Genomic DNA, 16,583 nt, shown 5'->3' on the forward strand with positions numbered 1-16,583 from the left:
TTAAAATACAAAAAAAGAGTAACTGTATTCCATTACAGTTACTGTTTAAAAGGGTGGTATTTAGAATACAGTTACTTTGTTGAAATAAACGGATTACACGGCGGTCTTTTCCTGTTTCACATGTTAGGCTATGCCCTCTCTATTTTTGGTAATTCCACGCCGGTGGAAACCAAAACAAAACACGCACTAAGAGGCTCTAATGTCTGTCTCAATCTCGCGTCTCATAATGACGTGAAGAAATATTTTTAAAAATGATTTAATATGAAGTGTGGAGATACAGAAATTCTTTTATTGCTGCCATATAATCTGCATCATTATAACTGCATTAATAACATTCTTTACAGCATTATTCCATCTAACAATATTTCTCACAGTATTGATATTGCATTAACGTTGTCTATTGAAGATGTTCATTTGAGGATCCTTCCATTATGTTAACTTTTATTACAGGTACAGCCAGAAGTATTTCATACACATTGCATATTTGTGCTTATTTCAAGTTGATGTTCGGTTCATTAAGGGTCTTAAGCTTCGCTGGCGTGACTGTCCAGGTGATACATGCTGAGGGAAACTAGAACATAGAAGGATAACCGCAATGCATGCTTACAATACATATAACACATATAATCTAGGAATGTGTCAGGCCTGAGGCCTTAACTCATTTGGTGTCTTACTATGTTTTACTCTACTTGGCAACAGATGACCAGAGTCAATAATTAGCCCCAGAGACTCTGAGGGCTTGAAGTTTATTACCTTGTATGGAAGGTGTTATAGAAAAGAGAAGTTCTATGTCTGCTTATAGCCATTAAAAATGTACAAGATGTACCATTAACTGTGACTAATGTCTGGAACGTATTTTAATCTGTAATTGACGCCATGGGGGGGCGTGTACCCCACTGCTTTATAAGTGTCCACAACATGTATTTTGGTCAGAGGACATATGCTGATGTTTTCTCCTGTGTGTTAATAAACTCATCGTTTGATTGCACTTTTCTGGGGCCTCCGTGGTTTGTCTCACTGCTCTACATTGATCGATTTCGCAACAGAAGGCAATAGCATATTGTTAGAGGCATAGCCCTAAAGAATGTAGCCTCATGGGCAGTGTAGTCCGTGCTGCAGGGAGAATGGACTGCCATACCCGTTATGTGTCTGTGAGCGCGAGGAGGGAGAAAAAGGCGAGTGGAAAAGTACGAGCTGTCATCGAGCAGAAACGGGAGCTGGAAGCATGTAAATATAATAATAACCACTGCAGCCAAGAAGAGTGCCTGACGAGCCCAGTTGTAAGTAAGCTATTACGACTTGACTGTACGCTTTGTTCGTGTTTTCCTCCGAAACAATAAGTTCCGTTGGAGCAGCCTTTCAACGCCTCTCTCTGTCTCTCGCTAGCAAACTTGACCCAGACAACAAAGTAAAGCTATTTTTCAGCTACGAGCCCGACACGAATCCGACGTATTAGCCAGAGGTCCCTTTACTACGGTTCGGAGCCGCGGACATGTTTTATATACGCGCAGAATAGTTTTCTATACGAGATCACTGCAAAAAGTGCAGCCTTGCCTAATGTCCACCTACTGTTACTCATTTTATATTAAGATTTAAAAATGTAGTTGCTATTGATATGGTGAGTAACCTTCAGTAATAGTAATGAATCACACAGCAATAGTACATTCACGTAGTTGTAAACAGCTTGATAATATATTAAGTAATCCAAAGTATTCAGAATACGTTACTGTCATTGAGTAACGTAACGGAATATGTTACAGAATACATTTTGGGGCATGTAATCTGTAATCTGTAGTGGAATACATTTCAAAAATAACCTTCCCAACACTGATAGCTAACCAACCGGACGTAGTTGTGTTGGACAAGCAGAGCAAGATGGCCGTAGTGATCAGTGTGGCGATACCAAGTGACGGCAACATCAGGAAGAAGCGACACAAGTAGCTTGAGAAATACCAATGACTGAGAGAGGCGTTCGAAAACACGTGGAAGCTGAAAGTAACAATGATCCCCCTGGTAGCTGAAGCACTCAAAGTGGGCGAGTGGCTCCAGCAGATACAAGGACAACAGACAAGAGCTCTGTTCAGAAGAGCGCAGTCCTAGGAACAGCAAAGGACCCCAAAAAGACTGGACCGAAGCTTGGTGCGCCTGGGCACACATGGACATTTAAATTTTTTAAGCAGGTATTTAACCTGTGCACAGTCAAGAGTTTGACTGCTCTTGGGATGAAGGACCTGCCATTGCACTTCTCCTGCTGAAGGAGCTCAGGGTCTCCACAGTCTAATGCACGTCGCCAGGCTAACACAGAGAGGCAGACAGCAATTCACACTCACATTCTCACCTATGGGCAAATAAGAATTACCAATTAACCTAACCCTGCAACTGTGTATTTCTGGGAGGAAGCTGGAGTACCCAGGGATAACCCACGTAAACACGGGAAGAACATGCAAACTCCACACAGACTGTACTTCTGGTGAAAAGTACAGAGTATTTCACACAAACATACTAAATCGTAAAGTGAAAAAAAGTATGATTGTTATGTAGTAAAACGTACTATACTTCCCATTTAAATGTTGTAAAGCTGAGGTATGAAGAAGCATCAAATGGAAATGACCAAAATCAGTTTGGATAAAAATGCAAAGGAGAGACAGAATAAAATAAAAAATAAAAAATAAATAAATAAATGTAAAAAAGAAAATACATTCAGAAATTAAAAAAAATGTGCATCTTGTTGTATTTGTAATTCTTGTATTTGAAATTGGTTTTAAATGTGTTTTATTTTTTAAATTTTGACATTCTTTGTCTTCCATAATGCATGGGCTGCAATACGACAACATTAAGAAGACCCGTGACTTTGGGCCACAGACAGACTGTTTACAGTCTGAACCTCTGTTTGTGAAGGTTGTGCCTGTTAGATGGAACAAGCTGTGTTTCCTCCCTGAGAAACATGCAAGCGCTAAACAAATGCATCATTTAAATGTTCCAAATATAACTGCGAGGAGTTACTTTCTTAACACCAGGGTGCATTAACTGGGATAATGTGTTTACATAACTCAGTGTCCCAGCTAGTATCAATACACCCCAGATGTTGGACCGAGTTTCATATAACCAACACAAGAGCTTATCTGCACCACTGATACTGTTACTGTATGTGTGCTGCATCCTGATAGAGCATGCCTGGGTATCCTGACACAACAAATGCTACATAAAAGCAAAGCAAACACAATAAATAGGCTAATAATGACACTTTAAAGTGGTAGGCATAATGCTTAGAAATGACACTAACTTAGTGGAATATACAAAGTTAGACAAGGCAAAATGAAGCAGGGGTTAGTAAACATCCTTTTCCCTGATCTGAAGCTCAAACCAGCCCTTCTCACAGTACCTCAGCCTGACTTGTCCCCCCTAGTGGCCTAATCCCTTCACTGCACTCTGTCCTCCTCTTGCCCCCTCGTCCCAGAGAATTGAGAAAGGCAGACCCAAGGACCCGCGTACAGTTTTAATCAAGTGAGCACATGCTCATTTTGAAACATCGCCACAAGTCTGGGTCGTGATATAAGACAGACCGGACAACTCTATGGACTGAAGCGCGCTGACACAAAGGGATGCCTAAATGAAGTTATTTTCTTTGATAAATGCAGCTGAAAAACAGCCATCTGGTTTACTTTATTTTGCCATGATTGATATATGAGATGATATGAGTTGTGCAGTATATTGTGCCTTTGGAGGCTGAACTGAGATGTAAAGGCACGTTGGACGTGCTGTTTCTGCTATGTCACTGTTTTCCTGCCATGGAAGTGCAGCCAGCTTATCAGCTCCTCTGTTTTAGTCTAGACTGAAACGTCTCAACGAGTTGTGGATGAATTATCGCAAAAGCTGGCAAACACATTTATGGTCTGTCTGTGGTTTTGTGGTTTAGGATGAAGTACTGTATCTCACCAGCTTTTTGATGCATCCACATTAAAAATTCTATGCAGATATTCATGTGCTCGAAAGAATCCTTCTGTTTCTGGTTTTCCCCGGACTTTTCTACTCCTCGATGTGCACGATGGGGACGTGTTTGTTTCTGTTGAAAACTCTTCAAAGGTCAATTATCTTTCGCAGCATCAATAACAGGTCTTTCATCCAGTTCTTATTTTGGGGATCAAACATATAAAAATCAAACAAGATCCTTATCTGCCACGTTGTGTTTAGCACTAATTAACAAAGGCTTGCGTGAAAAAAAAGTGTTATCATGTTGTTATTGAAACAACATGATGCTAATTTTCTGGACTTTAATACTCATTAGAATCAAAAAAGGGATGATATACAGGTTCAGTGCATGCTCTAGTTAGCAGGACGCCACACACACCGAGCCGACAGGCTAGCAGATGACTCCGGCAAGACCAGAGGTGGAGGTTTGTGCATTTATATTAACAATGCTTGGTGCATGAACTCCACTACTACTGAGAGTCACTGCTCACCTAATGCGGAGTTTTTAATGGTCAAATGCAGACCTTATTATCTCCCCAGAGAATTCACTTCGATCATACTCACTGCCGTGTATATACCCCCCGACGCTAATGCTAGGTTGGCCACGAAAGAACTTTCTGCAGCCATTAACAAACACCAGAATAAACACCCCGAGGCTGCTTTTATTGTTGCTGGCGACTTCAACCACACCAGCTTAAAGACAGTCCTCCCCAGATTCCACCAACATGTCTCCTGCCACACCAGAGGAGACAAGACTTTAGACCATGTGTATTCCAACCTGGCTGGAGCCTACAAAGCCACACCCCTCCCCCACATTGGACAATCGGACCATCTCTCCCTGTTCCTCACACCTCGGTATTCACCACTCATCCAACGTGTGAAACCTGCTGTGAGGACAATTAAAGTGTGGCCAGAGGGGACAGACGCAGTGCTCCAGGACAGATTTAAAAACACAGACTGGAATATGTTCACCCACACAGACCTGGACCAGTACGCCTCATCTGTACTGGATTACATCTCCAAAACCACAGACAGTGTCACCACCCAGAAACGGATCACCATGTACCCCAACCAGAAGCCTTGGATGAACCGGGATGTTCGTCTCCTCCTGAAGGCCCGCAACACCGCCTTTAGGTCAGGAGATGCACACGCCTACAGTACAGCCAGGGCTAATCTAAAGAAGGGCATCAAAAAAGCCAAACACCATTACAAAAAGAAGGTAGAAGAACACTTCTCCAACTCCAACCCCCGACGCATGTGGCAAGGACTCCAGACCATCACAGACTACAGGACCACCAAACCCTCCCCCGCATCCTCTGATGTCTCCTTCCTCAACGAGCTCAACAACTTTTATGCTCGTTTTGAGCGAGGGAACCCCACAACCACAACCAAAGCAGACATGACGCCAGACCACCAACCTATGACTCTCTCCCCCACCGATGTAGGAGCGGTGCTGAGCAGGATCAATGTCCACAAGGCTGCAGGCCCTGATGGCATCCCCGGGCGTGTTCTCAGAGCGTGTTCTGGGGAGCTTGCAGGAGTGCTCACAGACATATTCAATCTGTCCTTGGCCCACGCTGTGGTACCGCCCTGCTTCAAATCCACCTCCATCGTCCCGATACCCAAAAACTCCAACCCATCTTGCCTCAATGACTACCGCCCAGTAGCACTCACCCCCATCATCACTAAGTGCTTAGAGCGACTGGTCCTAGCACACTTCAAATCCTGTCTCCCCCCCACCCTGGACCCCCACCAATTCGCATACCGCCGGAACAGGAGCACAGAGGATGCAGTCTCCATCGCAATGCACTCTGTCCTCTCACACCTGGACAACAACAACACCTACGCCAGAATGCTGTTTATAGACTTCAGTTCAGCATTCAATACAATCCACCCCTCACAACTCATCAGGAAACTGACAGACCTGGGCATCAGTTCCCTCATCTGCAAATGGTTACTGGACTTCCTGACCAACCGCCCCCAACATGTCCGGCTGGATAACCGCTGTTCATCTACAATCACAATGAACACCGGTGTACCACAAGGCTGTGTGATGAGCCCTTTCCTCTACTCCCTCTTCACCCACGACTGCAGACCTGCTGATGGTTCCAACACCATCATTAAGTTTGCAGATGACACCACGGTGATTGGCCTCATCAGTGACAACGATGAGGCCGCCTACAGGGAGGAGGTGGATCGTCTGGCTGAGTGGTGCGACAGAAACAACCTGCTGCTTAACACCGAGAAGACCAAGGAGCTCATCGTGGACTACAGGAGGAATGCTGACCCACATCCACCCATCCACATTAAGGGGACGGCTGTGGAGCGTGTGAGCAGCTTCAAGTTCCTGGGAGTCCACATCTCCGAGGATCTCACCTGGACGACCAACTGCTCCAAGCTGGTCAAGAAGGCTCACCAGCGCCTCTTCTTCTTGAGGACTCTGAGGAAGAACCACCTGTCCTCAGACATCCTGGTGAACTTCTATCGCTGCACCATCGAGAGCATCCTGACCAACTGTATAACAGTCTGGTACGGGAACTGCTCTGCCTCGGACCGGAAGGCGTTGCAGAGGGTCGTGAAAACTGCCCAGCGCATCGCCGGAGCACCACTTCCTGCCATAAAAGACATCTACAGGAAGCGGTGTCTGAAAAGGGCTGGGAAAATCATCAGAGACCCCAGTCACCCATCACATGGACTCTTCACCCTCCTGCCCTCTGGGAGGCGCCACAGGAGCCTCCGGACTAAGACCACCAGGTACCGGAACAGCTTCTTCCCCACAGCTGTCAGACTCCTGAACTCTGCCTCCTGACATCTGACCCACGTTAACACATGGACTGAACATACACACACACACAATGGACAACTGTACCCTCAAACACAATAATAACATGGACTGAACCACCACTCACAACCACTAGCACTTTATATAGCCTCTGTAGAAACTATCTACACCCTCACTTATCTTAACTGCACTACTGTATAGCTCTGTGTAAATAATCATTCTGTACATTCAATAATCTTTAATCCTACAACTGTTTACAACTTGCATAGTTCCCATTTCTGTATAGCTGTATATCTCAGATTCTGTAAAGTTATTTATTTCATTTCATATTCTGTATAGTTTTTCATATTTATATCCTGTTCATATCCTGTACATAGCTTGTGCTCACTACAGCCTGTACATACTTATAGTTATAGAATATTCACAACATACTTCATACCGTGTACATTATAACATACCATAATAGACCCATTTCTGTAATATACTCACATATCTATATTATTGCTAATATATATTGTAATATATCTATATCACTAAAGCACTTCTGGATGGATGCAAACTGCATTTCGTTGCCCTGTACCTGTGCATGTGCAATGACAATAAAGTTGAATTCTATTCTATTCTATTCTATTCTATTCTATTCTATTCTATTCTATTCTATCAGCTCAGTGGATCACAAAGAAACTCATTAGCCAGCCGGTGATAACACGGTGGCTACATCCATCTTTATATACAGTCTGTGAGACCTTAAGGACATTAAGGAAAAAGCAAAATTAGATGTGCAGCTATCATCCTCGTTTACTGTCCAATGAAAAAGATGGATCCACGTACCACAACTGAGTTTGATCTCCTGTCCTGATTAGACATACACGCATCATCCCCCAATCGGTCGGGGCAGATGGCCGCCCCTCCCTAGGCTGGACAAAATTTTACTTTACTGGGTTTTTTTATTTTACTTTTTTTTTACCATGCTATGAATGTTTTCAAAGATTTTCGAAGCCCTTGAATGGGATGAGTGAAAATTTTGAAATGTGTAATTTCAGCTGAACGACATGTGTGGTAACTAATCCAGGAACCCTTTTTCACATTTGACTCATTCAGCATCTGTTCTGTTTAGCGCTGCCTCACAGAGCCACTAACATGGCTGCAGACCCGACGGCTTGTTGTTTTGTTTTCGTGCACTCCGGTATCATGTCAGCGTTCCGTGCATCAGATTTTCCTTTGGTTTTCATGCCTCTGTGAACATGTTGTGCTTTTTCTGTTTTTTCTTCTAACTTTGCATTCTTCTTCCCTTTTATTATACTGAGGACCAGACATGTTCCAGCAAGCAGACTCAACTTGGGGTCAGAAATGTTTGCAGTGTGGTTGTAAGTAGTTAAAAGGGACAAACCACACTGGCCTGGGGATAGAAAATAAAATCCACAATCTAAGAAAATGCTCCTTGATCAAATCTTATCATAAAGCAGGGAAATCTATCAGCATGACCGGAGGTAATAACACTGGAAACAAGTTAAAATATTCAGTTTTCTCTATTTAGCATTCCACTGCCTTCACACTCTCTGGTAGTCTGGCTGTGATTCTGATCAAACACATATTTGATAAACACGTTGCACAGCTTCCACATGCACTTAAAGCCTCCATTTGTTCTGTGAAATGTTAACAATTACTAGTATGGACAAGACGGGAAATCGGTCCTGTGTTTTATTGATTGAGGATTCACACAGCACTGCTTCAAAGGAAATGCTGAGGCTTACAGTCTAAACCTCATTTAATTCTGCAGGTTTAGCTCGTCTGTCAATAGTTTGTCTTTTTTGGGTACCTGCATGTATCTTCCAAACCTGAAGACAAGTCCTTCTGATTCACAGCTTTTTATTTTCTGTCATATTCCCCTGGTGTGAGAAGTAACAGTGGATTTTAATAATGGGTTTCACTTGTTGTCATGTAAAACAGATTCACACCAATCTGTGCTACAGTTGGCCTCAAAGCTGAGATGAGTCATCAGGTTGTGTGGTGGCATCTGCATTAAGCGTGCTTGGTGAGATTTTAATAAAATGGGTAGAAAAGTTCAGCATAGCCCCAATCAGAAATAATGGCTGTCACAACTTAACTTGTCATCTTGCTTTGTTAACACAGGCGTTCTGCTTTAAGTGCACTCATACAATGGACTGAGTGCAGAGACATTATCATAAAAACATAAGATCCATCCTCTTCTGCTTGTCAGGGTCGCAGGGTGCTGGAACCTATTTCAGCTACCATGGGGCGAGAGGTAGGGCACACCCTGGACAGGTCGCCAGCCTAACACAGGGCTGACAAAGGAAGACAGACAACCACTCGCACCTATGGGCAATTACATTCTCCAATTAACCCAACCCCACTAACTGCATGTCTTTGGACTGTGGGAGGAAGCCACCGTGCAGTGAAAAACAAATTCCATCACAAATTTTTGTTACAGTTTTTTTGAAATTGTGATTTCATCTATTAAATCTAAAAACTTATCCAAACTACCTGGACCTGTGTGAAAAAGTAATTGTCCCCTAAACTTAGCAAGAACTGCAAATGTGAGTGAAGGTTCTCAGCCATTCAGGTCATCGTAGTCTATGGAGCTTGGAAAGAAAAGCATCTGGACTTCTTTGAGTTACCTCGAGGACGTTTCACCTCCTAACCCTAAGAGAAATTGGTGGAGTCCCAGATTTTAAGCCCTATAGGAGTGCCCCCAAGAGGGTCATGGACCCCTTGTTGATCCTCTACCTAATCACATGAGCCAAGGTGTGAAAACGGGTGTGGGTCACAATCAGCCAGGGTTTTGGGTGAGCTCATTGTGAAGCCTAGCCCCACCCTATCACGAGGTCGAGAGGTGAAACATCAGGTCCAGCTAGGCTTGTATAACTTTTCCCCCTAATAAACGAAATAATTTAAAACATTTTGTATGTACGCTGCTTATACTTGTGCAATATTAAAATTTGTTTGATGACTTGAAATGTGACAAATATGCAAAAGCGATGTTTTTTCATTCTTTGCAATTTCAAACAGACTTGGCAGCAAAATCATGACCAAGCATAAAAATGTGTTCAAATATATATTTTCTGAATTGCCTACTGAATGCAAAAGTCCCCCCACACACACAGCTTGGCTGTGACTTTATAAAAGAGCTTAATTTGTGGGGTTAGCAAGGCTCAACAGGTTGTGAGAATAAAATATTTTCTGTAGAGCAAGTTGTTGTTATTCTATTGTTAGAATTAATAAAAATATGGCAGTTAAAGTCACCTTTAAACCCAAACTGTGTATATACGTTGGAGCAGAAATTACACATAGTTATCTAGCCTGTGAGCAAGAGAACCACCTTCATGACAATCAACACTCTGACTTTAGGCTAAACATATATCACATATTGGACACCCCTCAGGAAGTCTCTTTGTCTTCCCTGGAATGAAACTCAAGTTAAAACCACAGAGGTGCTGGTACACATATGATTACTTGCTGCTGTTAAAGTCTATGTGACAAACTGCTTTCTCATCTCAGTAAAAACTTAGATGAGAAAGCAGTAAGCAAATATTTTCAAATGAAAACGACTATTTTTTTATAATGAGTAATAACAGCGCTCAAACCTGTTGAGCTTCACTTTTTTCACACACTTTATAAACACTAGACTTTGACAGTGACAGGATGACATGAAACTCAACTAGTGAAATCAAAAGCAGCCTAATGTCTCACAGCAGTTGAGGTGAAATAGCACCTTTAAATAGTGCTTTATTCACTCTGTGTGTCAATGACAGGCTAAATTGCCAGGTAAACTGTGATATCTCTTTGAATTGCAGTTAAAGTAACACGTTTTAGTCGTTGGTGTGCTGTGAGAAGCAACTGATGCTTTCCTGTGTTTTCCTGCTCTTCTCTTTGTCTGTGTTTTGGCCGGCTAATCCCCAGCTTGTCACGGAGAGAGGCCTACAAAAGATAGATTTGGTCCTGTGCTCTCCGCAGCTCTTCATTTACAGAATAGACAGCAACATCCTTCCACCCCCCCCCCCCCCCCCCCAGCACTTTAATCCAGAACGAATAGAGAGACTTTAAAAAAAACTGAAAAAGAGATGAAAGAGGGTCAACGTGGTCAGCAGGATGTTGGCAGGTGAGGGGATGGGAGGTGCTGAGGGCAATGTGCAGGTTGGATGTGCGGTGGGGGTTGTGTATGTGTGTGTGTGTGTGTGTGGGGGGGGTAATCAGGAAAGGGGCCACTTCTTCTTCACTTCCTGGAAAATGATGCTGTTTTCTGCAAAGGGAAGATGAGACGGTGGAAAAAGCCACACTGACTGCAACACCTGCTGTTTAGCCATCTTATTCAGCCACTTATGCGTCTCCATCTTTCCTGTTTTCTTAAAGAGAAACACACCAGAGGGCTTTGACATCTCCTGCGGGTCAGTCACTCGCAGCAGTATGTACACATGAGCTACGAAATAATACTAAAATATATTTGACTATACAAACACATGGCTGACATGTTGGTCCAGTTTCCTTCTCCATTCCTCAAAAAAACAGAACTGTGTGCAAGACAGTATCCTGGTTATTACACGACACGGAAAAAAGGAAGGGGGAAAATATCCTCATGATAAGCATCGCCTCGTCCCGTCTGCCTTATGCTGACAGCTCTCTATAAAACGACTTTTGTTTGATGTAATGTTTATTTGTTTATTTGTTTATTTATAAGGAACCCCATTAGCTTCCACAACAGTGCTTGCTCCTCCTGGGGCCCAAACCATCAAATACAATCAAATAGAATATTACACAATAAAGTGGATGCAAAATATCTGCATAATTTGGCTCTTCCATCCACAGTAAGGTTTTACAATATTTTGTGAAAATATAAGCATATAAATATCAATAACACTAAGACAAAATACACAAATTTCCATTACAAATGACTAGAGATGGACCGATCCGATATTACGTATCGGTATCGGTCCGATACTGACCTAAATTACTGGATCGGATATCCGAGAAAAATAAAAAATGTAATCCGATCCATTAAATATCACGAAAGCACCTCACAAAACTTGCAACACGCCGTAACTCACCTCAGAACGTTAGCACATCGGAGCAGTATGCATCACGTGATAGAGCGGCTGTGGCATGCAGGACCTGTCGGTGGTCTGGATAGCATGTGGAGCTTCGCTAGCAACCCGGCATTTCATCTCCGACAAAGTTATCCCCGAGAGAAGTAAAGCAAGTGTGTAAGTCCATCTCTGAATGTTTGTAAAGCATTCCTGCATTAAGCTTAACAAGCGATATATGGAGCGACTGCCTCTCGCTCTCCGGCTGCTACTTCAATCATGAAACTGCTTAACGATCAGCTGATCGGCTTTTCTGTCGCGAGTCTGTCTCTCGTTTGTTTTTGGTCCACTTTGCACCAGAAAGAGGAAACCAGCGGCTGAACAACAGCAGCACGTTTAAGCTTGATAAGCTGTTGTTAGAATTTATTTAATATTACTTTCTACTCAAGGGGGCGGATCTAGCAAAGTTTAGCCAGGGGGGCCGATAGGGCATGAACAGGGAAAAGGGGCACAAAGACACACTTTTCTTTATTCTCATTTAAAATGTCTAGCTTTTAATAAATAATTATCCGAATCTTACACCCAAAGTTTTAATTTGATGTAAAAGGAATAGAAGTCCATTACTGTATATAGTAACTATTAAGTCTAATATATATACCCTAGTAAGCTATAGTACATTTTCCTTTGGGAAGGTACCATCTGTGCAGTCTGCAATTTTGCTGAAGAAAGATGTTGAATCTATTTAATATTTCTTGAAAAATAATTGATTTCTGTGCATTTTTTTTCACACTGCATCAAATTAAGGTTGATTACGTCGATTAAGCATCATGAGGTGGAGCGTGAGGGGTGGTTCCCTATTTTTTATTTATTTATTTTTGTTGTTGCTGGGAGTTGGAACCCTATTAGTTAGGTTGCTTAATATTTATGCTAAGTACTCTTTAAAATACCAGAATAGGGAGGATGGTGTAGGTTTAAGTTTATTAGATTGATCAGTATTGCTGAACTATGAAACATTTTTTTTTGCATACAGGTATAACAGAATAGCTTTAGTGTAGTTGTTGTTTTAAACTTGAGTATGAACTTATACAAAATTCAGCAAGATATTTAAAAAAAAAACAGTTTTGTTGATTAAAAAACACTATATCGGATTCATATCGGTATCGGCAGATATCCAAATTTATGATATCGGTATCGGTATCGGACATAAAAAAGTGGTATCGTGCCATCTCTACAAATGACATTGCCCTCTTACAATATTTACAATAAATTAAAAGCTGCCTAAATAGGCTTTTAAGTGATTTTTAAAATTATGAATAGAAGCCAGTTCTGTAATTGCACAAGGCAACTTATTCCGCTGAAAAGATGCTCTAAATATAACAGAGTTTTTCAAAAAGTTGCTTTTAACTCGAGGAGTTACTAAATTACGGTTTGCTGAAAACAGTGTAGCATGATTATGTTTTTCATCTGGATGCTGCGACTGAGCAGAAAAAAATATGGTGTGTTTAACAGTATTGCTTTCTTTAAAAATACAAGTAAGCCATAGTATAATCCAGCTTGTACAGAAAGCCAAGAAAGTTTATTGTGCATTTTATCGATATTTGTATAATATGAACACCTTAACACTAATCTGGCCGCTTTGTTCTGGACTAACTGAAGTCTGTCCAGATCTGTCTTATTAGCTGCTGACCAAATGATTGAGCAGTACTCTAGACGAGATAATACTAGTGCATTAATGACACCTTTCATAATTGAAGAAGTAATATAATAGGAGCCTTTCCTAGCCATAGCTATGTCCTGTCCCATTTCCTTAATAACATAGTCGATATGCTGAGACCATGAAAGGTGGTGGTTTATGCTAACACCAAGTAATTTAATCTGGCAGACCTGTTCTAATCCAGCTATCAAATCAAATGCAGCACTAAAGTCCAAGAATACCACCCCGACCAAATTCCCATCATCTAGATGTTTATACCAGTTATCGGTCATATGAATGGCTCTCATTCATATGACCGATAACTGGTAGCTGGTGGAGTGACCCGGTTTGTAAGCATGTTGAAACTGAGTGAGTAGATGATTTTCTGTTAAGCAATGTTGAATTTGTTCATAGACAATCCTCTCCATAATTTTACTCAGAACAGGGAGTAGACTAATAGGTCTGCTATTGACACCATTAAAAATGTCATTCTTGTTTTTAGGAATAGGAATTATTTTCGATTCTTTCCACTGCAATGGAAATAAGCTGGATGCCAGAGATCTATTAAATATGTGACATATAGGAAGGGACACAAACTTGGCTGCAACTTTGAGCAGTTTACTGTCTATGTTATCAGAGCCGGAGCATGTATCATCAGGAAGTGATATTAATAAACGCTCCACCATCTCAACATTTACTGTCTCAAACTTAAACTGGCATTGCTTATTATTCATGATAACATCCTGTATAAGGTGGCGTGACAGGGTGGTGATAGGGTATATCCTTAGCTTAATATCCTTTCTTCTTGCATCTATTCAATTTAGTTACTTGATTTCTTAACTCACGATATGTTGCCCACTCTTGTGGACTGACAGACTTATGTGCTTTTACTTTTGCTATATCCTTTTCTGAGATTGCAGCCTTAAGTTCATTATCTAGCCAAGGTGCGTAGTTCTTTTTAACAGTACATCTTCTTTGATGATGTGACTTCTCTAACTACAAATGCCAGTTAGGCTCCACAGCACTGTGCAGTGAGTACAGGACCCACAAGCCCATGTGGGGCCCTCAGGCCACCATCATGAAATCTGTTTCTGATTGTTTGGTCAGAGACATTCACACCAGTGGCCTGCTGGAGGTCAATTTGTAACTCTGGCAGTGCTTACACTGTTCCTCCTCAGACATAGGAGTAGATACCGGTTCTGCTGATTGCTTAAGGACCTTCTGTGGTCCTCGTCAGCTCTCCTAGAGCAACTGCTGTCTCCTGGAATCTCCTCAATGCTTTTGAGACCGAGCTGAGAGACACAGCAAACCTTTTAATGTGTCGCCCTGGAGGATCTAAGCCATGGACTGGGATTTAATCATGAATCCCTTTATTTTAAGATAATTATTTTACACTATACGATCTTTACACTGTGTTAAAATATAAATGAGCCAAATTACAGTGCCATCTGTGTGGCTGTTACTCCCTTTGTGTCCTGACATTTCTTATGCAGATAGACTCACAAGCCTCTAAAACGCCCCGTTGATCCCAGCAGTCTTTTGTTCTTCTGCTACACCAGAACTTAAGCACAGTATTCCTCTCTGTCATCAAGGCTGTAGTGCTGTCCCAAAAACACAGTCACAGAGTGGGCCTTGTGGACATGTTCCTCCATTATCACAAACATGCCCACACGAGTTTATTTTCCGGCTGCCACTAGAGTACTAAATCTGTATTAGCGCACATATCTGGAAACAGCCTCTGAAAATGAGACTTCTTTCTTGTTTGTGCAAACAGCCGTTTCAGCTGATTACCTAAAACTCAAAATTCAAGAGTTGTTTACTGGACAATTTGAAATAAATAAACACAAGACAGACATCTCATTTATCTCTTTATTACAAAGAGTACAAGAATATAAGAGCCAAAATCAAATCAAATCTCTGCAACCAGGAAAAGTTGTTGGTTTACTGGTGATAGTTTTTTTTTCTGCTGCTGGAGACTGATTGTAAGCGTTTACAGCAACTAGCTTGCCAGCAAGAGGTTGAAGGTGTTGCACATCCATGCAAACGCCCACAGATTGGCTAAGGTTAGCAAACAATTGCCATCTAATTTATACACAGAGACAGACGCCTAACAGTCTGTGCTGATGAGTACAAATCACCTGCGGTGCGTCTCTCTGTAATAGGGGACACGACTCAACTGGTTCTATTTGTGGTTCTATTCCTATATGAAAGCAGGGTTGCTGAGCGCTTACGTCATTTTGTGAAAGAATTTCTATTTTTAAGCAACGCAGCTCTGGCTGGACTCTGAATGTAAGTATAATGGATGGGAATTTCCGTTTGTGGAGATGTCAACAGACTTGCAATTTTCTCCGATTTCTCACAGTTCAATTCAACTTAATTTAAATAGCGTCAAATTAAAACAGCTGCATCAAAGTTCTTTATATTGTAAGGTTAAGACCCGACAATAATACAGAGAAACCTGAGAAAACCCCAACAATCACACGACCCCGTTTAAACAACAGTGGAAGGAAAAACTGTGGCAGAGCCACAAAAAGAATGAATTATCTTACTTTTATTTAGTGTCACGTTCTGCTTTATGTTAAACACAAGCACGAAGAATTTTCAATTTTGTGAAATGTATAAAAATAAATGTATCACAGTGTTGTAACATTAATACTTACTGTATGGACTTTTTCAGTCTGAAAGGTAAGAAGTTAAAAAGCCGTCCTTCGTTCAGCCGTACCTCACTGTTTAGTCAAGCCAAACCACATGTGTTGGAATGTGGGTTTAAACTGCTTGAACTCAAAGCAACATGGAGTTCTCCGAAATGCTAAGAGTTGCATAAATACCTTTCATGTAAACCGTGTGAGGAATTTTCATTTCACAGAACTAAGTTGCTGCAGAGCACACATCACAAGCTTAGCACCAAATCTCTCCTCATCCATTAGCTGCGAGGTAAATGGAATATTATGATGCACCTGAATAATAATAATGATGATTGTAAGAATTCAGAGTTGCGTTAGAAATTAAACTTTACACTTTTTTCCAAATTGGAGCAAAACCTTGAGGCGCTATTAAGAAAACTGAGACTAAGCAGAAAAGTCACTTTGAAAACATAACA

The sequence above is a fragment of the Astatotilapia calliptera genome, chromosome 16 (assembly GCF_900246225.1).
Source record: "Astatotilapia calliptera chromosome 16, fAstCal1.2, whole genome shotgun sequence".
In the NCBI taxonomy this organism is placed as follows: domain Eukaryota; kingdom Metazoa; phylum Chordata; class Actinopteri; order Cichliformes; family Cichlidae; genus Astatotilapia; species Astatotilapia calliptera.